A 26,570-nucleotide genomic window follows, 5' to 3' on the forward strand; every position below is an offset into this window, starting at 1 on the left:
GGAGTCGTCAGCAGGGGCCCTTAAACCGGCAGTAGCAGCGACCTGCACTGCTAGATCTATGATGATCTGGCTTCAACAATTGGAAGACCAGATCAGGGGGAATGTGTCCAGGGAGAAAATTCTATCAGACCTTCCTCTTGTGCAGGGAGCGGCTGCATTCCTGGCAGATGCATCGGCAGATTCAGTTAGGCTGGCTGCCCGGTCTGCAAACCTCTCTAATGCAGCCCGTAGGGCGCTATGGCTCAAGAGCTGGCCAGGAGATGTGCAGTCAAAGTCTAAACTGTGCTCAATCCCTTGTGAGGGGGACTTCTTGTTCGGCAAAGGTCTAGATGACATCCTAGATAAAGCCGCAGACAAAAAACATGGATTTCCCACGGTATCTGGTTCCCGATTTAACAGTTCCTTTCGGAAGAGAAAATACAGCCGCAGTAAAGCTCCCAGAGACCAAGGTAGCTGGAAAGACCGAAAGCCGTATAGCAGAGGCTTCATGTTTGGGGGTCCCTCCTCCGAGAATAAGAAAGCCCCTAAGTGACAGTTCCCCCCAGGTGGGAGGAAGATTGTCCCACTTCCTGCCTGCCTGGAAGAAAATTTCATCCAATTCTTGGATCTTAGGGATAATCAGGAGGGGGCTCACACTAGAGTTCAAGAGCAGGCCCAAGAACACTGTCAAAATATCAGCCCCCAGAGGTTTAGTGGAACAGATAGCCTTACAGCAGGAAGTTCTCTCTCTGCTCATGAAAGGAGTTCTGGTGGAAACACCTGCACCCGAGCAAGGAAGAGGATTCTATTCGACCCTCTTCCTAATAAAGAAGCCGGACGGCTCCTTCAGGACCATTGCGAACTTAAAGAGACTGAACGACCATTTAATCTACAGGCCTTTCAAGATGGAAACAATAAAATCAGCCATAAAGATGTTATTTCCGGACTGTTTTATGTGCGTCCTCGATCTGAAGGACGCCTACTACCACGTCCCGATTTTGCCAGATCATCAACAGTTTCTAAGAGTAGCTGTACAATTCGGCAGGCACGTAAGGCATTTTCAGTTCGCAGCTCTTCCCTTTGGCATTTCCATGGCGCCGAGAGTCTTCACAAAAATCATTCTGGAGGTCACAGCGCACTTGAGGGAAAGAGATATTTTAGTCATCCCTTATCTAGACGACTTCTTAGTAGTGGGCAGATCAAGTCAACTCTGTGCTCTAGCCCTGGCGGACGTCATGGCCAGTCTAAGACGCCTAGGTTGGCTGTTAAATCTGGAGAAGTCAAGGCTGGAACCAAAGAGGGTTCAGTCTTTCCTGGGTCTCATTCTGGACTCGGAAAACCAAACCTGTCTTCTGCCAGAGGAAAAGAAACTGAAGATCAGATCCCTAACATCTCAGATTGTCAGCAATCCGACCATCACCCTGAGGAGTGCAATGTCTCTGTTGGGTACAATGACGTCTTGCATTCCGGCGGTTCAGTGGGCCCAGCACCATTCCAGATGTCTTCAACAGGAGATTCTGGCAGCGGACAGGCGGCTCAAAGGTCGCCTGAATGGGAAAATATCTCTTCCAGATGTTGTGATCAACTCCCTGGACTGGTGGACATCTCCGGTCAACCTATCTTTGGGGGTTCCTTGGACCTTCCAGGTGTCGGATACAATTACAACAGACGCAAGTGCGGAAGGTTGGGGAGCTCACCTAAGGGATCGTTCTGTACAAGGCCTCTGGTCGGACAGCGAGACAAGCCTCTCTTCCAACATGAAAGAGCTGTTGGCAGCCAGAAACGCGCTAAAAGAATTCAGTTCTGTTCTTCAGGGTCCTCACGTCAGGATAATGTCAGACAACAGATCAACAGTCGCCTACATCAATCATCAGGGGGGTACCAGGTCTCTCCCTCTGATGTTAATAGCGGATCAGATCTTCAGGTTTGCCGAGAGTCGGCTGGTTACGCTCTCGGCACTGCATATAAAAGGGGAAGAGAACATAAAGGCCGATTTCTTGAGTCGTCACATCTTGAAACAAGGAGAGTGGGAGTTGAATCCAGCCGTTTTTCAGCAGATTGTGGATCGGTGGGGACAGCCCCAGATAGATCTGTTTGCAAACAGACACAATCGGAAGACCGAAACCTTTTGCTCCCTGAATCCAAAAGAGGGGGCGTTTGCGGTGGACGCGCTGCAGATTCAGTGGGATTTCACTCTAGCTTATGCCTTTCCCCCTTTAGTACTGATCCCTACTATCCTGAGGAAGATCCGAGAGGAACGGGCGAGGGTTATATTGATCGCCCCGTTCTGGCCCAAGAGACCATGGTTCACTTGGATGAAGAGAATGTCCCAAGCAGATCCATGGGTTCTTCCGGACATCCCGGATCTCCTCAGGCAGGGCCCAGTCTGTCATCCCCAAAGAGCGGGCCTGCATTTGACGGCTTGGATTTTGAGAGGTCGCTATTGACGCAAAGGGGGTTTTCTCCAGATCTTGTTACTACCCTTCTAGCAAGTAGAAAGCCGATAACAACTAGAATCTATGGTAGAACCTGGGCTAAGTTCTTGTCTACCTCGGGTCAGTCTGCCAAAGGGAGGGTTCCTATTGAGGCCATACTAGAATTCCTCCAGAAGGGGTTAAACATGGGACTAGCCACCAGTACTCTTAAGGTACAGGTATCTGCTCTGGGGGCACTGTATAATTATGACTTGGCAGCAAATAGATGGATCATTAGATTTATTAAAGCCTGTCATAGATCCAGACCTATTCCTGTTCCAAGAATGCCTCCTTGGGACCTTAATTTAGTTCTGGAAGCATTAACCAAACCTCCCTTCGAGCCCTTAGAGAAGGTTTCAGAAAAAATCTTAACTTTAAAGACTGCTCTATTGGTGGCCCTGACATCAGCTCGTAGAGTCAGTGACTTACACGCACTATCCGTTAACCATCCATTCACTCAAGTATGTATGGATAGAGTAATCTTAAGACCAGACCCGGCCTATCTTCCAAAGGTAGCCTCCAAGTTCCATAGGACGCAAGTAATCACTCTCCCTTCCTTCTATCCTAATCCTAGGGATTCTGAGGAATATAAGCTTCACACCTTAGATGTTAAGAGGGTGTTAGTCCAGTATTTGGAAGTGACAAAAGCCTGGAGAAAGAGTGACGCTTTATTTATATCCTTTCAGGGGGCTAGGAAAGGACTTAAGGTTACAAGGGGGACCATAGCTAGATGGGTCAGGGATACTATTACCTTAGCCTACTCTTCTAGCAATCTGCCGGTTCCTGAGAACCTTAAGGCCCATTCCACCAGAGCGGTAGCTGCTTCCTGGGCTGAGAAGGCGGATGTGCCCATCGACATTATATATAAGGCGGCAACTTGGTCATCCCCCGCTACATTTTACAAACATTACCGTCTTGACCTTTCCTCTTCTACTGATCTGTCCTTTGGTAGAAGGGTGTTGCAAGCGGTGATCCCTCCCTCTGGTATTTAATCTCTATAAATCTCTCAGGTGGTGCTGTCATGGGAGAAGGGGAAAAGATCCTAGTTACTTACCGGTAACGGGATTTTACAGAGCCCATGACAGCACCCTATTAATTCCCTCCCCTTTATCACTGTGGTGTGCACTTTTTTTAAGGTGTTTAGTACATATGTTGAGGTGGTGGTTATGTATTAACCTGTCTTCGGAGGCCCTCTCATGCTCTGAAACAAAAAACTGATGCGGAGGAGAGGTACCGCCTTTTTATTCAGTAGGTTCCTGTCCTTGGTGGGCCGATACCCTCTCTCAGGTGGTGCTGTCATGGGCTCTGTAAAATCCCGTTACCGGTAAGTAACTAGGATCTTTCTCCGCAATCCCCCAGTAGTCACAGCAGTCCACTTCCTAATCCACTGGTATTGCAGTTTCAGGACCACGGCTGGACAGAGTTAATGTTTCTGGAGGAGAGCAGCCATAACGTCCAAGGGAACATTGTGTCATTTTTATAATGTTACTTGAGATGCGGAGTGTTCACCTTTTTAGACGCTGCGTCCTTTAAATGTCAGGAGCTCCGCTGATTACGCGCTGATTGTGTGCAGCTGTTACAGCGCCAGCGCTCATCACTTCACTGCAGATTAGATTGCTCGGCACAATTGGTTTCTCATACACTCGCCAAGTGATCCCACACAGACTCCATGCTACTTACATCTGCAAAAGGCTGCGATGTGCCAGTAATGAACATCGATCGGAGCAAAGGTCTGAACTGGTGGCGAGAGGCAGACGGGGACGAGTGCACCCGCTGTAACCAGGATCTGACTGCAGAGAACGGGATTCACCAACGAGGTTAGGACGGGTATAAGCCATAAGGATCGACTCATGGAATAATACTGCTCCTATGTACAAGAATATAACTACTATAATACTGCTCCTATGTACAAGAATATAACTACTATAATACTGCTCCTATGTACAAGAATATAACTACTATAATACTGCCCCTATGTACAAGAATATAACTACTATAATACTGCCCCTATGTACAAGAATATAACTACTATAATACTGCTCCTATATACAAGAATATAACTACCATAATACTGCTCCCTATGTACAAGAATATAACTACTATAATACTGCCCCCTATGTACAAGAATATAACTACTATAATGCTGCCCCCTATGACCTATAACACAGATGCTGTATATGCGCCTACATTCGTGCTGTGTAGTTGCGTCTCCTGACTGGTTCGCGGTCCAGACTTGCATCATTACTGGTGAGTGTATGGCGGTTGCTGAGGATTATACATCGGGGCTGAGATTTCATCAGTTTGTGGACTCGTTTATCAGGAGCTAACAACAAATCCTCTTAAGATTCCTTTCTGCTGGAAGGTAAGTAATGGAGCTTCTGTTGCTGCTGCTCTCGTGGTAAATAGGGATTTCAAATCCACCCGGTGCCATCTGTCAATATCCATCTCATCCGGGTGGTGATAAATCTGCAAATAATACACGGCACAACTGCTGTCTGCAGAACTCGTGTGATATGTGGACTGTGGCACTGAGCGGCGATGATGTCCAGCTCCATGAAATATTATCATGGCTAAAGCTCATTAATAAAAAAATTAAAAAAAAACCCTTACATCTCTTAATATTTTGAATAAGATAGAAGCCCGTTCTTTCCGATATGAAGCCCCAAATAAACTTTTTGTAGAGATGTAGTTAGGTGATTAAAATTCTGATTTCCTTCATCCACCACTAGGGAGAGCTGAGGAGCTTTCTGCATACAGTTTTATTATCGAGTTAATTGTTCAGCTTCCTAAGCTCCCTCTTGTGGTTGCAAATGTTTTGCAACTTTCAACCACTAAAGAACACTGACCATTTTTTTTTTGTCATTTTTTTTACCTCCTGTTTTGAGTCATAACTTTTTTTTTTTTTATTTTAATTTTATTTTTTTTTACTATCCCTTGTTTATTTTTGTGGACTGAGTCGTAGTATTAAATGATTTACTTTGCCATATAATGTATTGGGGGAGGGGATTACAGTTGGGATAAAATTGTGGAAGATATTAATTTCTGCCATTTCTTTTTCTTTTTTCTTTTTTACTACTACAGCAATAAAAGAATTAAAAAAATATATAGATATATTTTTTTAATTGGCAACACTGAGATAATTGTGACTTTTTTTATTTTATTTTTATTTTTTTTTACAAATTTATTTATTTTTTTCTCTTTTATTTCATTCCTGTTAAGGTACTGGAGCCTGTGATCATCGATATTGTAGTATATAGTAAAAATCAACCTCTTTTTTGAAGCCCATCCATATATAGGAGCACCAAGATGCCATCAACCAGGGTCATTGTGCAGACCTTTGGCTGCTAGGGAAAACCATCAGCACCCTGCACCGCATCACGATGGGCGCCCAGAGAGACCTCCCATGGGGATCGTGCATCTTAGATGCTGCTGTACTTCTAACAGTGGCATCTAAGTGGTTAAAGAGCAGAGATCTGAGATGGCTCCTATTGCTGCTGTTAGAAGCAGGTGTCGGCTGCATTAAACAGCCGGCACCTGCCCAGTGTTGAGCGGTCTCAGGTCCTGAGCCCGCTCAAAGAACTTTCATTCGCTACATGATGGGTATATATGTCAGGGAGTGAGAAGGGGGTCAGGAACTAATCGGCACTGATTGCTTCATGTCAGTGATGGGAACAGTAGAGTTTGGAAAAAGGTTAGGAATAGAAGGTGGGAGTTTGTACAGTGACTGCGATTTTTTTTTTTATTATTATTATTTTTTTTTTTTTCCCGTCTGATGCAATCCTTCCCTCCTTGATTGTGTGGCCACATCTACAGTAATGGACGACATTCAGAAGGCAAATGAAAATCTCAGTCTTCCCTGGTGTTATGGAGGTCAGCAAATCGCACCGCCACAGCCACGAAGCACGTGCAGAGGAAATGCATGGCGGGGGGCCGCGTCCTCCTGGCGTTAATCTGCTGCGCTGGCGCTTCTCTAATGCTTTGATCACAGTAAGAAATATGGAGACCGAGAAAACAATAATAATCAGAGGATTTCCTGAGCACAGTGCAAAGGACGAGGCCGGGAGACACCGGAAGGAGGAAAGGTTAAGAATGCCTCTACTAATGCAGAACGTTACAATAGTACGCACCGAGATTACTGATAATGTCATCAATATTGTCCTATTACATGGTACTATAGAAGTTATACCCCTGTACATAGGGGCAGTATTATAGCAGTTATATTCTTGTACATAGGGGCAGTATTATAGTAGTTATATTCTTGTACATAGGAGCAGTATTATAGTAGTTATATTCTTGTACATAGGGACAGTATTATAGTAGTTATATTCTTGTACATAGGGGCAGTATTATAGTAGTTATATCCTTGTACATAGGGGCAGTATTATAGTAGTTATATTCTTGCACATAGGGGCAGTATTATAGTAGTTATATTCTTGTACATAGAGGCAGTATTATAGTAGTTATATTCTTGTACATAGGGGCAGTATTATAGTATTTATATTCTTGTACACAGGAGCAGTATTATAGTAGTTATTCTTGTACATAGGGGCAGTATTATAGTAGTTATATTCTTGTACATAGGAGCAGTATTATAGTAGCTATATTCTTATACATAGGAGCAGTATTATAATAGTTATATTCTTGTACATAGAGGGCAGTATTATAGTTGTTATATTCTTGTACATAGGAGCAGTATTATAGTAGTTATATTCTTGTACATAAGGGCAGTATTATAGTAGTTATATTCTTGTACATAGAGGGCAGTATTATAGTTGTTATATTCTTGTACATAGGAGCAGTATTATAGTAGTTATATTCTTGTACATAAGGGCAGTATTATAGTTGTTATATTCTTATACATAGGAGCAGTATTATAATAGTTATATTCTTGTACATAGAGGGCAGTATTATAGTAGATATATTCTTGTACATAGGGGACAGTATTATAGTAGTTATATTCTTGTACATAGGGGCAATATTATAGTAGTTATATTCTTGTACATATGGGGCAGTATTATAGTAGTTATATTCTTGTACATAGGGGCAGTATTATAGTAGTTATATTCTTGTACATAGGGGGCAGTATTATAGTAGCTATATTTTTCTACATAGGGGGCAGTATTATAGTAGTTATATTCTTGTACATAGGAGCAGTATTATAGTAGTTATATTCTTGTACATAGGAGCAGTATTATAGTTATATTCTTGTACATAGGGGGCAGTATTATAGTAGTTATATTCTTGTACATAGGAGCAGTATTATAGTAGTTATATTCTTGTATATAGGAGCAGTATTATAGTAGCTATATTCTTGTACATAGGAGCAGTATTATAGTAGTTATATTCTTGTACATAGGAGCAGTATTATAGTAGTTATATTCTTGTACATAGGAGCAGTATTATAGTTATATTCTTGTACATAGGGGGCAGTATTATAGTAGTTATATTCTTGCATTAAGGAGCAGTATTATAGTAGTTATATTCTTGTACATAGGGGGCAGTATTATAGTAGTTATATTGTATATAGGGGCAGTATTATAGTAGTTATATTCTTGTACATAGGAGCAGTATTATAGTAGTTTCTTACACGCTTATATAGCGCATTCATATTCCGCAGCTTTATAGACATCATTACTGTCCCCATTGGAGCTCACGATATAAATTCCCTATCAGTATGTCTTTGAAGCGTGGGAGGTAATGCCTGTAAACACATGGAGGACATACTTGCAGATTGAGTGCTGGAAGGCTACTTGGTTAACCACTGAGCCACCGTGCTGCCCATAAGTTCAGTACATATTCCTTATTATTGGTGTGTGGGACACTTGAACCTCTTTGAAAAAAGACTTAAGTCTGGACTATTATCTTGTAGTTTTATTAAGGTTTTATATTTAGAAATCCTACTTTAGTGCTGTTGCAGTTTCCCACTTAATTAATGGAGATGAAAACTGGATTTTCTCCTCCTATTTTCACCCATCCTGACAATAGATTCAGTGTGACAATGCAGGGAGCTGAGAAGATAGAGCTGTTTGCAGGATATATTTAGTGATCATGAATATGTATCGCTGTACAAGTCCTTATGTTCCGCAGTAGTGAATCTGTGTTTCCCCGGCCAACGAGAGATTTTCCATTAGAGAAATTCTGAGTCATGTAATTGGTCGGGATACATCAGATTAACACACGGTGACAGATCTATAACTGAGCGGAGGGTGAGGGGCCATATATTCTGCCCTAAACATCCAAGATGTGATACTTTACATTTATAATTTTGCAGAGCCTCCCTTCTTTCTTTTCTTTTTTTCCTAATTAATTTTTTCTTTCTTTCTTTCTTTCTTTCTTTCTTTCTTTCTTTCTTTCTTTCTTTCTTTCTTTCTTTCTTTCTTTCTTTCTTTCTTTCTTTCTTTCTTTCTTTCTTTCTTTCTTTCTTTCTTTCTTTCTAAGGAGTTATAGAAGTGAGCTTGCTACCATTTCCATTCTCTCTTCTCTCTCCTTTCTGGCCGCCGTCCCCTCTCCCTTGCCTCCTTCCTTCCTTCTTTCTGGCCGCCGTCCCCTCTCCCTTGCTTCCTTCCTTCCTTCTCTCTGGCCGCAGTCCCCTCTCCCTTGCCGCCGTCCCCTCTCCCTTGCCGCCGCATGCTCTTTCCTCCCCCGCACCCTCTCCCTTGCCGCCGCGTGCTCTTTCCTCCCCCGCACCCTCTCCCTTGCCGCCGCGTGCTCTTTCCTCCCCCGCACCCTCTCCCTTGCCGCCGCGTGCTCTTTCCTCCCCCGCACCCTCTCCCTTGCCGCCGCGTGCTCTTTCCTCCCCCGCACCCTCTCCCTTGCCGCCGCGTGCTCTTTCCTCCCCCGCACCCTCTCCCTTGCCGCCGCGTGCTCTTTCCTCCCCCGCACCCTCTCCCTTGCCGCCGCGTGCTCTTTCCTCCCCCGCACCCTCTCCCTTGCCGCCGCGTGCTCTTTCCTCCCCCCGCACCCTCTCCCTTGCCGCCGCGTGCTCTTTCCTCCCCCCTCACCCTCTCCCTTGCCGCCGCGTGCTCTTTCCTCCCCCCTCACCCTCTCCCTTGCCGCCGCGTGCTCTTTCCTCCCCCCTCACCCTCTCCCTTGCCGCCGCGTGCTCTTTCCTCCCCCGCACCCTCTCCCTTGCCGCCGCGTGCTCTTTCCTCCCCCCGCACCCTCTCCCTTGCCGCCGCGTGCTCTTTCCTCCCCCCTCACCCTCTCCCTTGCCGCCGCGTGCTCTTTCCTCCCCCCTCACCCTCTCCCTTGCCGCCGCGTGCTCTTTCCTCCCCCCTCACCCTCTCCCTTGCCGCCGCGTGCTCTTTCCTCCCCCGCACCCTCTCCCTTCCCATTTTTTACCCTTATTTATTTTCTTCCTTCTTATTGTCCAGGAGCTGACAATTAACTCTCCGTATGACATACCATCGGTTACTTTCGTCTCCCGTTAATTACCTTCGCTGTATGTTTTGGGTATCTTGGGAAGCTTTTGTTTCCTTTGGTGAGATTCATACGGATGTAATGTAATTGATATCTGCCTTGTGGATGGTACAGAGAATACATGGGTGAGATCGGGGAACTTTCAGCCATATGTATTTTGGGGAGGATTACTTTCACCCTTCACAATTGTAGCCATCTTGAACCTTTTATAATAGGATGGAGGTCTAGTGCTTTTCAGGAGATGTCTGTATATGAAGGGTTGCGCACGATACATGGTGGTTCTGATCCTTCACGTTTATGGGGTTGGAGAGTTGTCTGTGAAAAGTGAGAGATCACGTTACTGCTGCTGCCGAGATCTTTTAGTTATTCCTTCCGTTGTAGATTTTCTGAAGGGAAGAAGCGAAGCACGACAATCTAGCATCTGCAACTTGTGTTTTTTCCAGTTTGTATCCGTCTTGTGAAGGTTCCCGGCCTTTGGTCCCCTCCTGCTGCAGCTTTTCCTGCTCCTCTGTGTAAGCGCTGCCTGCACAATCTGATCTCAGCCTAGTAATAATTAATTGGTTTTCCGTGTAGCGCTCGTTACCAGATACTTGCACAGCAAAAGATAAAGATAAGTGATTAGCATTTCATTAGGGCCACCGGTTCTGCTGTGTAATCTTGTTTGGGAATTACACTTCTGTCCCCATTGGGACTCTTATCGTTTTAGGCTGCTTTAAAGGGGATCTTTGAAAATGAACAAAAAAAGTTTCCATGGATCAGTGCTACCTTTCCCGGTACCTGCGGCCCTGCCCGAGGCCTCATCTGGGTGTTGGACACAACTTTATCTACTGAAGGCTTAGCCACTGTCAGCCAGCGCCGAAAGATGACGTCAGGCCTGACTGCCTTTTAAAAGAGGACCTTTCTCCAAAATTTTAATGTTGACCTGGATACACGGGTGGCTCTAGAGCTGACTAAACCATGTCTTGTTTTTTTAATTTCGTGCCTCCATTGTAGAGAGATCGGTATCTAAACGGTTAATGTTTTGTTTTTTTTTGGTTTGGGAACGCCCACTTGGCTTAAAAAAACATATTTCACTGGGGGTATGATGAGAGTGCTAGCATAGTGATGAGGTGCTGTAGCACAGCAGACCTGAGTGTGGTTTACTGACTGCTTTCATCTCTGGCAGTCAGTGTGGGGGGGAGGGACAGTTCTGCAGATTTGGGTCTTATTACAAACACTTCTAGTAGCTCTCCATCTCATAATGCTGCCAATTATAAGCAGGCATCCACGTACAAAGGGGAAAAAAAGAACTTGTCACACTGTACAGCTTGGAACAGGCTCTAATGAGTATTACCTCTACCTCGCTCCTTGGATAGTTCTTCTGATACCTCTTGTTCAGGACTGTTTTGGACACTGTCAATTAGGGATTTTCCTGCAACAAAGTCTGCACTTTCTTGCAGGGTTTTAAAGACAGAAAACCAAGGATTCCTTGGACTTATGAAAATGACCCTTGTCCATATATGTATTATTAGGGGTTATAGATTAGGGGGATCTGGTGCGCAAGATCCCTCTCTATGGAGAGTCATTTTTGTATTACAAGGACAGCCCATTGATTTCCTGGGAAAAATAGACTATTTGCAGTTATAGGAGCAAGACCTTGGGAATTGGTGCCGATACCCGGGTTTGAGATTTGGGGTGATCTCGGGACTGTGAAGATATTTATGGAGGGGACAATACATTGCAATTTTCAGCATTGCCCCAGGAGTTTTTTTTTGTATTTTGCCATTTTAGTCACACTCCAATATGCCTTAGTAATAATCATTGAGCCTAGAGACAGGTGTCATGCCACGTGTGAGTGCAACACAGAGGGCAAATGGAAAGGGAGCCCAAACACTAGGTAAAGGGGGAAGAGGTGACCTCCTAATCTGGACTAGCATCACCCTGTCTCTCCCTAACGTCCCTATACAGCTTCCGCAGCTGTCGCCGTTCACATGACTCGCCCTACTATCCCTGGCGTAAGGCTATAGCTAGGGGTGAAAGGAGATGAGCACTAGTCGACCTCCTCTAGCACTCTAAAGACAAAAGGGGAAGACAACACAGGGGAAGAACAACTCAGCTTTTAGAAGAACTCCAACAAGGCACACATCCTCAAGACTCCAAAGAGGACGTGATGCTACTTCAGCCAAGTACCAAGAAGAAATGAGTACAACCGGCGACAACCACCTTGACACACCAGATATATATATATACACCCAGACTAAAGGGAGGTAGTCGCTTGGTCCTAAACACAGCCTCCTACCTAGGCTGCTGTCTGCATTGCCAAACGTGGAGATCTCCTGCAAACCACTGCAGGGCGACTGTCGCCTCTGACACACCCGTGATAACAAGTAAATACATCACTGATCAGAAGACGTTAGTGTCTGGCCGCTTACCCGTACGGATATTAGCTCTGCAATTGGAGTTTTGATGCATAAAAAAAAAATAATTTATTTTTCTTTCTGGTCCTTGTGGTATTACATATGAAGGTGCTGCCACTTTTTATGTCCCACTTTGCCTCTTCAATAATAGCCCCCGTGGTCCCTCGTCTGTATTTTTGCTGTCATGTTTCGTCACTTTCTTCTCCAGTCTTTGGTCGGGTCATGTCCCGGCAGTACCGGTGTCACTCTGACCAATACTCTGATTATGCAACTTATTTTCGAGGCAATAAAGATAAATCTCCCGGTGCTTTGTAATCTGAAGGTTTGATCTTTCTCACTTTGTTGTGTTTGGCAGCAGCTCTGAGATGATGTCTGCCGGCCGGGCCAGATATTGACGTCTGGTGACAGATGCTCCTGCGGGAATTTACGAAGTCATCCAGTGGTGCATGTCAGTTCCAGTAAGCGGAGCGATGCAATCACCCCGTTGTTTTATAACTTTTCCCAGTTACATCGACTGAGGGCAGGAATCCTTCACCTTGTATTGTACAGGTCGTGAAAGTCGCACAGCTGCGGTTTACCTGGGATTACACCGCCATCGTTACATTTTTTTATTATTATTTCAGCGCCAGAATACTGTCACTAATGAAAGTTTGGTCTTATACTTACCAGCCACCATCATCTTCTGTTCTCAGTGCCGCTCCGATCCGTCTTCTGCAGGTTGTGACCTGCCGGATTGCTCCAATGTTTGCTGGAGGAACCGGAAGGTACTAATAAATAGAATAAAGGTCTCAAAGACTGTATATTGAGAGCTTGTAATTGTTTCCCCGGACTTCCGGTCAGTCAGAAATTGTGGTCAAAAGATGGCAGATCGGGAGCGGAGCGGCACCAGAAAGAGCTGAAGATGGTGACTGGTAAGTATAATGCTAAGGACAGGGAACATGGATTAGTGCTAAAGCTTTGGCACGGAGATTAATTTTTTTTTTTTTTTTTTATATGCTTTAATTTTCAAGATAGACCTAAATTTATCATGTTCAACCTATAGTCTAACGTGTTGATCCACAGGAAGGAAAAAAACCAATGAAGCAGACACTAATGGCTCCATGTGAAGGGAAAATTCCTCCCCTGACTCCACAAATCTGAATAGTTCCCTCTATCAACTCCCCATTACAGCATGTAGCCCCCATACCCTTATTATATCCAGGAAAGGCATCCAGGCCCTCATTGTACATTTGTAGTGAATCAACCAATATAGCATAATTTGGCAGAGAGTTCCATAGTCTCGCTGCTCTTACAGGAAAGAATCCATAGTCTCGCTGCTCTTACAGGAAAGAATCCATAGTCTTGCTGCTCTTACAGGAAAGAATCCATAGTCTCGCTGATCTTACGGGAAAAGACTTTGATAACCGGCCTTCTGCAGACCCCCCAGTCCTTTAATAACCTTGGTCGCTCTTCTCTACACCCGCTCAAGTTCAGCTCTGTCCTTCTCATAAATTGAAGCCCAAAATTGTACCCAATATTGTAAGTGCGGCCGCACTGGTGACTTGTATAGAGGCAAAGTCATGTTCTTGTCATGAGTGCCTCTGCCTCTTTTAATGCACCCCAATATTTTATTTGCCTTGGCAGCAGCTTCCTGACACTGGTCACTAAAGTTGAGTTTGCCGCTCACCCATCCACCCAAGTCTCTTACACGGACTGTTTTACCCAATGTTTTACAATTTTTAGTACAGAATTTTACATTTTATTTCCTCTGCCCAAGTGAATGACCTTACATTTATCTGTCTAGGATGACTCCATACTGTTCTTCAAAACACTTTCTATTTTTAGGAGTTTATGGGGTATCTTCTCTTACTGGTTTTCCTTTTTGTTCATTTTGACTTTTGTTCAATCTTTGTCTTCTTTTCCTCCTTCTTGATTGTTGTCGTCGTATGCTTCTTTTTTATTTTTTTTTCCTTTCTTCCTCTGTCGTCTTCCACCATTTCCTCCTCCTTGGTCGTTGTCTTCTCCACTAAGCTTGTTGGCTTCTTCTTCCTCCTCCTCCTCCTTGGCCATCGCCATCTCCTTTGCTTTCTTGTTTCTCCTTCATATTTTTTTTTTCCTTCTTTGTTGTCATTGCCTTTGTCTTTTATCAACCTTTGTCCACGTCTTCTTTACTGTCACAGAGATACTGCGACAGAGAGGGGCCAGAAGATCGCGACGTCTGGTTTCCTGAATTCCTGCACTTGTTAAAAGCACTTGACCATTTTATTTAACAGTGCAGGTTTTTTTTTTCCTCGATAGCAGTGCAGCGGTTAATCTGTTAAATTGAAGCTCCTGGAGCTTTCCTTCCTGGATTGTCTCAGCTGTTCAGTGTTGGTCACTCCTCTCTGCTATATATTCTCGCCTCTGGCACTTGGGGATTGCCAGTCTTAGTTCTTGTTGCCTGGTTCTGGAGTTGGAGGTGAAGTTCGTGGTTGGAGTTGGCTTTTGGAGATTTGTTCAGGAGATTGTTGTTTACAGTTTGCTTACAGTTTGTGTGCACATCCTCATCCTCTCCTATTTGGTTTCTCCTTCCTTTTAACTCCCCTGTGTCCCACTCTGAGTGTATTTTGTATGATCTTATTTTCATTTATCCCTGTCTGTCTTCCCTTGTTTGTCTGGTTAGTGTATGCCTATACACTTCAACTTGGAGGAGACAGATAAGGGTTGATAAAGAAGCATAGCAAGGCATGTGACCTCTGCATCTCCACCTTCAGGAGTATTCCGGGGGACAGGGATAGACTAGGGCGCCCCTTGTTCTAGGGACCTGGTTAGCGCCTACAGTCCCATAATCACTACGTGACAATTACCATTTGTATTGTGGACTGAAAGCGCAGATCTCGTCATGTTTCAGATTTTTCATATTTATTTGGGGTTTTTTTTATCCTCCTTTACTTTTTTTTCTTCTCCATATCCATTGTCCTCTTCTTTGTCATCATTTTTTTTTCTTGTTCTTCCCATTCAACTTCTTTTTGCTCCTCTTTCTGCTTTAACTTCACGACATGTTCTTTTCTAAGCCATCTTTTTTTACCTCCTCTTTCTTTTTCCTTTTGCTATTCTCCATTTTTCTTCCCCTTATCAATCTCTAATTGTTGTTTTGTCTTCTTCCTCTCTCTGTCATCTATTAGTATCTTCGTCTTTATGGTCCTGTACATCTACAACTACAATTAATGCCCAAAAAAAAACAAAAAAAAATTGAATAGACAATTTTGAAAAAAAACGAATCAGTAGAATTCAATGTGTAATAGATTTGTGGCGATCCTCGTGATGAATCTATGCATTCAGCACATCTATATCAATGACATCTGCTCGTCATTTGCTTTATGCACAGGATCTGAATACTGAGAACTGCACGTTTGTAACGACAATGAAGTATAATTTGCGCTCCATGTGAAATGCTTGCAGTAGCAGAACGCCTTTATATCCTGCAGACGAATGTTTCATCCCGGCTGAGTTAAATTCTTCATTTAGAGGAAGCAATTTACATTTGCAATTTCCAGTATGTTGTCGGCTAATCGGCGGCGTTCAGCCCCTGGGGGTATAATGGTGGCGCGTTTTCCGTACAGTTGGCTGTGTGCTGGGGTTTTCATGGCCGCGTGTTTTTATTTATATTTTACAATGACGGCTTGTGGAATAATTGGGACTAATGGCGCCTGTGGGACACCATTGTACTAGCAGGATACACTAAAGTATGAAAGCAAAATGTTAGTCTCTATGAGGGTAAGTGCGCGATCTCCTCTGGCGTCTCGGGGGGGGTCTGCTGGCGCCTCGGGGGATGCGCCCCTCTGACCGTTCACTGGGATACGTTTTCCCCACCATCGTAATGGACACCTTTTTAACGTTTTCTTTTGGCATACCAACCTGCTACCATTGTACACTTAGACCACAGCAACCATATTATGGCTCAGACGCAGTTAAGAATTGGGACAGGGACATATATAAGTTGTACCAGGGTAGAAAATTATAGTATTTTGTCTACATGTATGTACAGTATTATTAATTCAGTTACTGCAAAGAGAAGATCCAGTGACTATGAAATCCCGTCATATTTCAGCAGGGTATATTTGGGATGATGGGCATATAGTGTTACTTCTTGGCGTTATTGCGTGCACTTCTCATGTAACATTACAGTTCTCAGCCCTTGTATCCTTCAGTCCATCTGTACAAGGTCTTTGTAACTGTTCTTCATTTCTTGTGTCTCTTATTTCAGAGGCTTTGTCCTAGATTTCTCCTTTTGGACAGAATATCACTTTCACTTGTTCTTTCATCCTTTTACCTCTTCCCAGAATGTTCTGTTTGTTTCTTGTATAATGACCGAGCTAAAAAAACCCAAAAATATATAATCGGTTTCACCTGACACATCTACTGTACTCTTAGTCCTGCAGCATAGGAGTGAGAACTACTATAATACTGCTCCTATGTACAAGAATATAACTACTATAATACTGCCCCCTATATACAAGAATATAACTACTATAATACTGCTCCTATGTACAAGAATATAACTACTATAATACTGCTCCTATGTACAAGAATATAACTACTATAATACTGCTCCTATGTACAAGAATATAACTACTATAATACTGCTCCTATGTACAAGAATATAACTACTATAATACTGCCCCTATGCACAAGAATATAACTACTATAATACTGCCCTCTATGTACAAGAATATAACTACTATAATACTGCCCCCTATGTACAAGAATATAACGACTATAATACTGCTCCTATGTACAAGAATATAACTACTAGAATACTGCCCCCTATGTACAAGAATATAACGACTATAATACTGCTCCTATGTACAAGAATATAACTACTAGAATACTGCCCCCTATGTACAAGAATATAACTACTATAATACTGCCCCCTATGTACAAGAATATAACTACTATAATACTGCCCCCTATGTACAAGAATATAACTACTATAATACTGCCCCCTATATACAAGAATATAACTACTATAATACTGCCCCCTATATACAAGAATATAACTACTATAATACTGCCCCCTATATACAAGAATATAACTACTATAATACTGCCCCCTATATACAAGAATATAACTACTATAATACTGCCCCCTATATACAAGAATATAACTACTATAATACTGCTCCTATGTACAAGAATATAACTACTATAATACTGCCCCCTATGTACAAGAATATAATGCTGCTGATGTGTTGGGAATGTGAGTGATTGTCCTCATTCGATGCTGTGAATGGCTCTTTGCTGTGATCTCTGCGTCCTGACTTTGTGCGTTGGGATAATTAGTTGTTGCTCCTCCGCAGTCTCTTCCTCTGTTGATTAGCAGTATCCGTCCTCTGCATTTAGTGGCTGCTGAGATTTCGGGTTAGAGCACACACTGGGCACGGCCATGCTTATTACTGCTACATAAGTTATCTGCCACATTAAAGGGTCGCGTTATATCCCGAGCACTTGGGATTGGCTTTTAACATTTTTTTTTTTCAATATATTAAAAATTATTTGTCATTGCCTCTGCTGACGAAGACCAAGTTTCCCTGCCAATATCACGGGTGTGTCAGATGTAGCAGACAGTCTAGGACCCAGTGGCTACCTCCCCTCCTGCTCTGATTGACACCCACCCTGGGTGTTTAAATACTTTCAGTTTGCTATAAGGAGGTGCCGGTGATATGCACATATTCCCTTGTGAAAGCTTGGAGCTATTGCAGTCTGATTACTTCCTCTCTGGTGCTTAGAGGACGTTTGGTGATATCTCTCTGAAATCGGCTCAAACTAAGCTGCTTCCCCCTGTGTTTGCCTCCCTTGCTGTCTTTAGTTCTTAGTGGGGACTGACCAGTGCTCATTCCCTCTCCCCTTCCCTATCCAGCGTCCCGCTCTAGGGATATACAGGGCTTAGGTTTCCTGTTTGGCGATTGGTGAGGAACCAATATAGGGATGGTAGGGGAGACAGGGTGATATTAGATCAGCCTAGGGGTCTTCACTCCCCTTTCCATAGTGTCTGGGTTCCCTTCCCCTCATCCCTTCGTGTCGCACTTTCTTTCACACACTGAACTATCAGACCAGATGTCTCTAATCAGTGTAACTTGCCTCTGCCTGATATTTAATGTCATTTATCTCTAACTACAGACACAGAGTCGAATTACTGGACCTGGGGGGCGGGTCTTTGTCTGTGTACTGGACCTGGGCGGCGGGTCTTTGTCTGTGTACTGGACCTGGGCGGCGGGTCTTTGTCTGTGTACTGGACCTGGGGGACGGGTCTTTGTCTGTGTACTGGCCCTGGGGGACGGGTCTTTGTCTGTGTACTGGCCCTGGGGGGGGGCAGGTCTTTGTCGGTGTACTGGCCCTGGGGAGCGGGTCTTTGTGTACTGGCCCTGGGGGGCGGGTCTTTGTCGGTGTACTGGCCCTGAGGGGGGCGGGTCTTTGTCGGTGTACTGGCCCTGAGGGGGGCGGGTCTTTGTCGGTGTACTGGCCCTGAGGGGGGCGGGTCTTTGTCGGTGTACTGGCCCTGAGGGGGGCGGGTCTTTGTCGGTGTACTGGCCCTGAGGGGGGCGGGTCTTTGTGTACTGGACCTGGGCGGCGGGTCTTTGTCTGTGTACTGGACCTGGGCGGGCGGATCTTTGTCTGTGTACTGGACCTGGGCGGACGGGTCTGTTTCCTTTGCTCTCTTCTCTGTTAAACTACATACAATTAATAACAAAGACAAGCTAAACAGCTGTGAATGTTGGGAAATTGGGGGGGGGGGGTGAAAGGCGTTCCTGCACCTACAGTACTGACAGAATGCTGATGGAGCGTAACTTCCCTCTGAAAAAGTGTGCTCAAGAATCAAAGCAGTTCCTGAACATACTGAGATGCGTTAGCATGCTGTGCAGTGGCATGCATCCTAAGGCCGCCCTCACTGGTGGGGACTAATGTAAGCTTATGAGTTTTCTTTAAGCGATCCCTCATTGCACACTAGTGCCCTCAGGTGTCTGGCGGGAGCACAGCGTGCAGCCGGATCCTTGCACAGGTGAGACCTATGGCAGGGGATGACGTCAGCAGGACCATTCTTTCCTGCAGATTTTGTATTGTACTGACGTGGCGCTGTCCAGTGTCCTGATACATTGTTACAAATTGTTACATTGTTCTCCCCTTGTATTAATGCGCTGATTTCATGCATTTCTGACGTCCTTTCCCTTCCTCGATCTGTTCTTCGGCAAATAAACTATTTTGGATTTTGATCAGAAGTGACAGCCACATCTGTAAGCTCTCACAGGAAAGTGCTGAGCGGAGTCTGAGCGCCGGGTGTTATAATTACACGGCACGGGCTGCTCTGTCGGCAGGATGACTGTAATTGGGAGCGTTGTCTGCCGAGCTGCTGGTGCTCTTTGGCTATATGTGCCGTGATTAGAAAGTCATTGGGCTGCTGGGGGCTCTGCGCCTGTGTGTGCGGGGGGCTCTGCGCCATAGACGAGAGTAGGAGGCCCACTGGTTTGATATTGATGAATTCTCCTAAGAAGGGGCCATCAATATTGAAATCCTAAAAAAAAAAACTTTTTTCTTTTCATTAGACCAGAAGTGCCAAACCACATGTATATGCACATGGCTCGGCACTTCTGGTTTCCTAGTGGGCTAACGGCTCTGTGGGGTCGGATCGTCACTTCCAGGACTCCTTTTTCTTAATCACATTGGCTGGATGTTAGGGGTTGTTGTTCGGCAGTGGAATAAATTTGGAGTCAATCAGACCCAACCCATCTGCTGCACTAAGTTTCCTTGGCGGACCACTGCGTCTACGATCCTCGGTGTTGCCCATATCTTTTGCCACTTCTTCAAAACCTCTTGGACAGCACATCATAAAATTCTGGTCTGGTGTGAAACCTTTCCCTGGGAGACGCCTTGCTGATGCAGTAGAACTACCTTGTGTCTTGTTGCTGTGCTCAGCCTTGCCATGGTGCTTAACGTGAACCTGTCTTCCACATCCTCACCTTCTTGTAGCAGACTTTGGCTGCTCCTCACCCAGTTTTAAGCCTCCTACACTTCTGTTTCAGTTAATGATTGCGTCTTCTTCACCTACGTATGACATTGATGATCATTATCACCTGTTTGGTATAATTGGTTACTCATACTCCTGACAATAATCCTACAAAATCCCGGACTTTGTGGACTGTTTTCAGTTTTATTCTGAAAGCATTCTTACTCTGCAGCATATTTCTCTACACCTGCCTAAAACTTTTTCACAGCACTATAATCACAGTCTGTATCTGTGAGATCTCCTGCTGCGGGGATTTCTGTGACTGTGGTTCAGTGCATCTTTAGGGTGAGCGGAGAGTGTCTGGAAGGAAGGGTGACGTCCTCTAAGAAGCCTGGGAAGCTTTGCAGCTCGTGTAATCCAAGTGCGCATTCTTAAAGCGGCTTTAGCGCTTGTCCGCGGCCGCAGTATCTGCCAACCTCCTTGTATCCAGCAGCTGGAGCCTGCGGGGAGCCGTGTGGTCTGGGCTTCCTCCCAGAGGATGTCGTGCCCATGCTCGTGTGCAGGGCATGCTGGGAATTGTAGTTTTACGCCACCTGGACACCTCAGGTTGGAGGCCTTGGACATCAGGCTGGTGACAATTCTTTACACTGATACAATGTTGCAAAATAGTTTTACCAGGGATTATAGAGGATTCCCTATTATGACACAATGTAACAAACCTTCAGCATTAGATCAGAATCGGTCTATGTAAATGGAGCGCTGTCATTGCTTAATGAAAATCCTGCAGCTTTCTTATATACGGCAAGCAATGAAATAATGTATATAAGATCTCTGCTTGCTGAGGAAAAATGGAAATATTCATACAAGAGGCGCAAACCCTTCATGAGGTCTTCTCAAAGGAAGCGGAGATATTAACATTGGTTTAAACTCTACATTTATAAACCCTTGAGCGTCCACGGAAGATGCAGGAGCCGGGATTATGGATTTCTCTCCCTGTATCACGGGTGAATTGTAAAAGAACCTGCAAGATGTCGGCACAAGATAAATCTAACACCCCGAACCTCCTGACATGTGACAGGACTTAACGAGCCCCAAAAGTATTTCCTCCACAGCAGTCTGACTCCTAATTAGACACGTGGCGCAAAGAGCTGCTCGGATATCCCTGAATGTCTGACACTAAACGGCATCGCTAAGTGTGCACACACTGGCGGAAGTATTCATTATAAGGAAGAAATGTGTACAAGAGGCAAATGAGGGGAGAAGTCGTCTAATGGCATCCAGGGAGCCACTCTGTAATGGATCATCCATCGCCCACAGATAGACGTAGTAATTATTAGAATGTATTAGATATGTTTTATTGATACTTAGAAAAAAAAAACTACTATAATACTGCCCCCGATGTACAAGAATATAACTCCTATAATACTGCTCCTATATACAAGAATATAACTACTATAATACTGCCCCTATGTACAAGAATATAACTACTTTAATGCTGCCCCTATGTACAAGAATATAACTACTATAATACTGCCCCCTATGTACAAGAATAGAACTACTATAATACTGCTCCTATGTACAAGAATAGAACTACTATAATACTGCCCCCTATGTACAAGAATATAACTACTATAATACTGCTCCTATGCACAAGAATATAACTACTATAATACTGCTCCTATGTACAAGAATATAACTACTATAATACTGTCCGCTATGTACAAGAATATAACTACTATAATACTGCTCCTATGTACAAGAATATAACTACTATAATACTGCTCCTATGTACAAGAATATAACTACTATAATACTGCTCCTATGTACAAGAATATAACTACTATAATACTGCTCCCTATATACTAGAATATAAATACTATAATACTGCTCCTATGTACAAGAATATAACTACTATAATACTGCCCCTATGTACAAGAATATAACTACTATAATACTGCCCCTATGTACAAGAATATAACTACTATAATACTGCCCCCTATGTACAAGAATATAACTACTATAATACTGCTCCTATGTACAAGAATATAACTACTATAATACTGCCCCTATGTACAAGAATATAACTACTATAATACTGCCCCTATGTACAAGAATATAGCTACTATACTGACTAGATGTGAGTTTTATTACTCGGTGCGTTATTTCCCTGGACCGGTTTACTAACCCTTCCCATCTGTTATGATACGGTTTTGTACTCTGTTTGCCCTGAACTAAATATTTGCACACAATCCTAAAACGTGTAAGTGTTCTGGTGCAGTGGTTTATTAAACACTTCGGACTCTTGATATATTGTGTATACCGCTATCGCTGCCCCAATGACTACGGCTCTTGTGGTATAAATCTTGTAAGTGAACATCCAGACGTCCCATTCGGTTCCTTCGTTGTCGTCTCCTCTGAGCGCTCGTTACGCTGCTGCCGGTTTGGCGCTGTGATGTATCGGGGACTTTCTTCTCGTCTGGATTACCTGTCTGCTATCGCGGCACTTAATGTTCTTTTCATAGGATTTGTAACGTGTCAGGATATGACAGATGCAGAAAGTTGGCTAAAAAGCCCCGTGTGCACTAAATAATACCTATATACTGTAGAGAAAAGAATGCATATATGTACGGAGTGAATAATGCCGCTATACAGTGAAGGATTAATATCACATACAATAAGTAATGCCATAATACAGGTATCAGATCATACAACTTTGCCGTGCCCAATAACATCAACGTAAATGAATAATACCACCATATAGTGACAGAATAAAACCGCAGAGTAGCTGGGTAAGACCAACCTATGCTGCCTACAAGTGCTACCATGCAGTAGTCGTACTACTACAATGCTACCATACAGTGCCTGAATAAAACCATCGCAGTGTACTTAATATTCACATTGCGACTTCCTGTAGGTGGCGCTAGAGTTCTAGTCCTCTTCCTCTCTGAAGAGACCACGTGCATAATATTCACATACACTGCCTGAATAAAACCACCACTATGTGCTTAATATTTTGAGACCGCTCTTGAATAATACAACCATACTGTGGTGAATAATACTGTACAGTGCCCTAATGTCATTATACTATGCTGAATAGGGCAGCACAGAGGCTCAGTGGTTAGCATTATACTGTGGCTCAGTGGTTAGCACTGTACGGTGGCTCAGTGGTTAGCTCTGCAGCCTTGCAGCGCTGGGGTCCTGGGTTCAAATCCCACCAAGGACAACATCTGCAAGGAGTTTGTATGTTCTCCCCGTGTTTGCGTGGGTTTCCTCCGGGTTCTCCGTTTTCCTCCCACATACTGATAGGGAATGTAGATTGTGAGCCCCGATGGGGACAGTGATGATGATGTCTGTAAAGCGTTGTGGAATTAATGGCGCTATATAAGTGACTAAAATAAAAAAATGAATAATACTGTACAGTGCCCAAATAGTACCATTATACTATGATATATAATACTGTACAGTGCCTTAATACCACCATACAGTGCTGAATATTACTATATATTGCCTGAATAATTCCACCCATACAGGGACTATACAAAACAATTGGCTGAATAATATTGCTACTATACATTGACCAAATTATACCCCATAAGTAATGGAATATTACTGCTATACAATGATTAGTGCCACCATAAAGTGCTGAATGATACAATGCTGTGACTGAATAAAATCAGAGTGCAGTGATTACATATTACCGCCATACAGTAACTCGATAAATACCATTATACGCTATCAGAATAGGGTTTCCATATGTTACCTGAATAATTCCTCCAGTGATTAATAATGTGAAAAATGTATGCTGCCATACACTAACACCATCATATGACTTATTAATACCGCAATCCAGTGACTGATTAGTTGTGTGCTGCAGACGGAGCCGCTGAGCCCGGTGACCCGCTCGTTGGCTTGTCGGTGATATCCGGCCTTATCGATTTGCCGTTGTTTGAGCTGTCTGAATTTTATTCACACGGATTTTAGCTGCGTCTGATTTTGGGAATGATGGATGTTATACAATGTGGCCGCCATTACTGTTCCGCAGGGGTGGTCATCCATCTTTCCGAGCACCCAGAAGAGCAATCGTGACTAATTAAGGGAGAAGCAAAGAATATAATACCACATACCCATTAAAGGTTACAAATCCTTAAAGGGATTGTCTAAAAAATAAATAAAACCAAGTCGGAATGTTATAACGTTATAAAATCTCTTTCCGGCCTGGTTTTGCGTCTTGGGTTCCGCCGTGATACAATCTTGTGATCTTCTTATTCCTCTCGGCTGAGACTTGATTCCTCTTGGCAGGACCTCCGTGTTCATCACCGTCTTCAGGCTTTGGACAGCTCCGGAGGAGGCGGGGGGAGGGCAGCCGTCTGCCGGCTTCACTGCTTCCCTGACAGTCTTCTCCAGCGTCAGCCGTGTCAAGGTGAATGTCTTCCCTGCAGACCTTCAAGTGTTTCTGGAAAAAGCTTCTGACCCGTACAGAGAGCGGTCACGTTCCCAAATGTGCAGCCGCCGCTCCAGCTACGTCTCACCGTACTGTAGAATGACGAGCGCCGACCCCAACCGGGCTGCGTCCACGTACTATGGCGCTGTGCAGCGCCATCATTATTATTTTTTGGGAGGAATATTATCTGGCTACTAATAGTGCTAAATAATAGTGCCATATAGTGTCATGACCACCAGATGTTGTGCTCCATACAGTGCCAGGATAACCGCCATACTGTGTTAGACGAACACCACTCGGTACACAAATAACATACAGTATGTGAGAAATATCACACCATGTGCCAGGGTCTGAATAATACTGCCATAGAGTGACTGTGTAATACCACCATGGACAGACTTACAAACAAAACTTACTGATTGAATAATACTGCTATACAGTCATTGCACGCTATCAGTGTGATTATATAATACCGCTATATAGTCACTGTCTTACCACTCTGCAGTGACTGATTTGTTACATTTATTTAGTGACTGAATAATACCGCCATATAGTCACTTAAATCACTTTGTGATAAAACCCATACACTGAACCCCCTGTTAATATCATACAATGACTAAATAATACCACCATACAGTAAACCCCAGCTTACCATCATACAATGATTGAATAAGAACTCTATAAAATAATACTGCCATATAGTCACATATCACATAGTAACTGAATACCACCATACAGTCACATATCTCTTAAAGTCATGGAATAATGCCGCCATACAGTGAGTGAATAATGCCGCCATACATTGATCTATTAATGCCGCCACACACTGGTTGAAAAATGTCGCCATATAGTGACTGATAAAAGGGGTTATTCCTATTGGGCAAATTATAGCCAATACCTGGGTTTGGTGATACTGTGCTGATCGGTGGGGCCTCGGCCCCTGGACCTGCACAATGTTGGTGGATAGCGGTACAGGAACAGAGGATGTCAGGATCGGATCGGCCATAAAGAAGTCGCCACTTTCCCCGGTGAATGGATGGAACAAGGATAGAATGTTTTTCATTCCAATGGAAGAGCGCAGCTCTGGGGGGCGTCTTTACCCCACAGATGAGCGCGTGTTACTTCAGCCTCCCTCCTGGGCTATGAAATGCCTCGGGGGTCTTCGGGGGGTGATTTCCTCTTCTGCTATTTTTGGATCCGGTGATTAATCAGATTCATTGCGGATGTTACTCTTCTTCTGCTCAGTTTAGTCTTTCTAAGTTTAGAGCGTGAGTGGTGACTCGGGAGCGGAGGACGTCGTCCATGGCTGCCGGGACGTTTACCTCTGTGCCATTGTTTCTCGCGGTCTCCGTGGCCTCGTCTACAACCAGCTGTCCTCTGTTCAAGATGATTTTTTTCCTTCACTTTGTTGTTTTACATTTTGTTTTTTTTCGATTCTTTTTATTATCTTGTTTTTTTCTTTTGCCACCATTGATGGCACCAAGGACATATCTACCACAACACAGCAGCTCCATATAATGCCTTCTCCCAAAATGTAAAGTTTAACATTTAAAGCTCAGGATTGGCGCAGTATCGCGCCCTCTCTTTCCTGAACTGTTCAGTTCTTCTGCTTTCTCCCTTGCGCAGCGGCAAGTTTGCATAAATGCAGCAGTGAGCGGCGACCCAGGAGGGAAACCAGGACCTGGTTCTTGGCACTGGAGAGAGTGACATTTTCTGCACAGAATCTTATCTTGTATCTCTGTATACAGGGAGCTCCCCCTAGTGGTGGCTGCAGACAGGATCTTATCATGTATCTCTGTATACAGGGAGCTCCCCCTAGTGGTGGCTGCAGACAGAATCTTATCATGTATCTCTGTATACAGGGAGCTCCCCCTAGTGGTGAATAAAGACAGGATCTTATC

General features: G+C 44.0%; 1 protein-coding gene across 4 annotated transcripts in view; it reads left to right on the forward strand.

The window, feature by feature from the left end:
* Window positions 1-26,570, forward strand: part of GDPD5 (glycerophosphodiester phosphodiesterase domain containing 5) — a 149,559-nt gene that overhangs the window by 87,546 nt on the left and 35,443 nt on the right. The window lies entirely within an intron of this gene.

Source organism: Phyllobates terribilis, unplaced genomic scaffold (genome assembly GCF_046119375.1).
Source record: "Phyllobates terribilis strain yellow unplaced genomic scaffold, ASM4611937v1 Scaffold_2__4_contigs__length_985480577, whole genome shotgun sequence".
In the NCBI taxonomy this organism is placed as follows: domain Eukaryota; kingdom Metazoa; phylum Chordata; class Amphibia; order Anura; family Dendrobatidae; genus Phyllobates; species Phyllobates terribilis.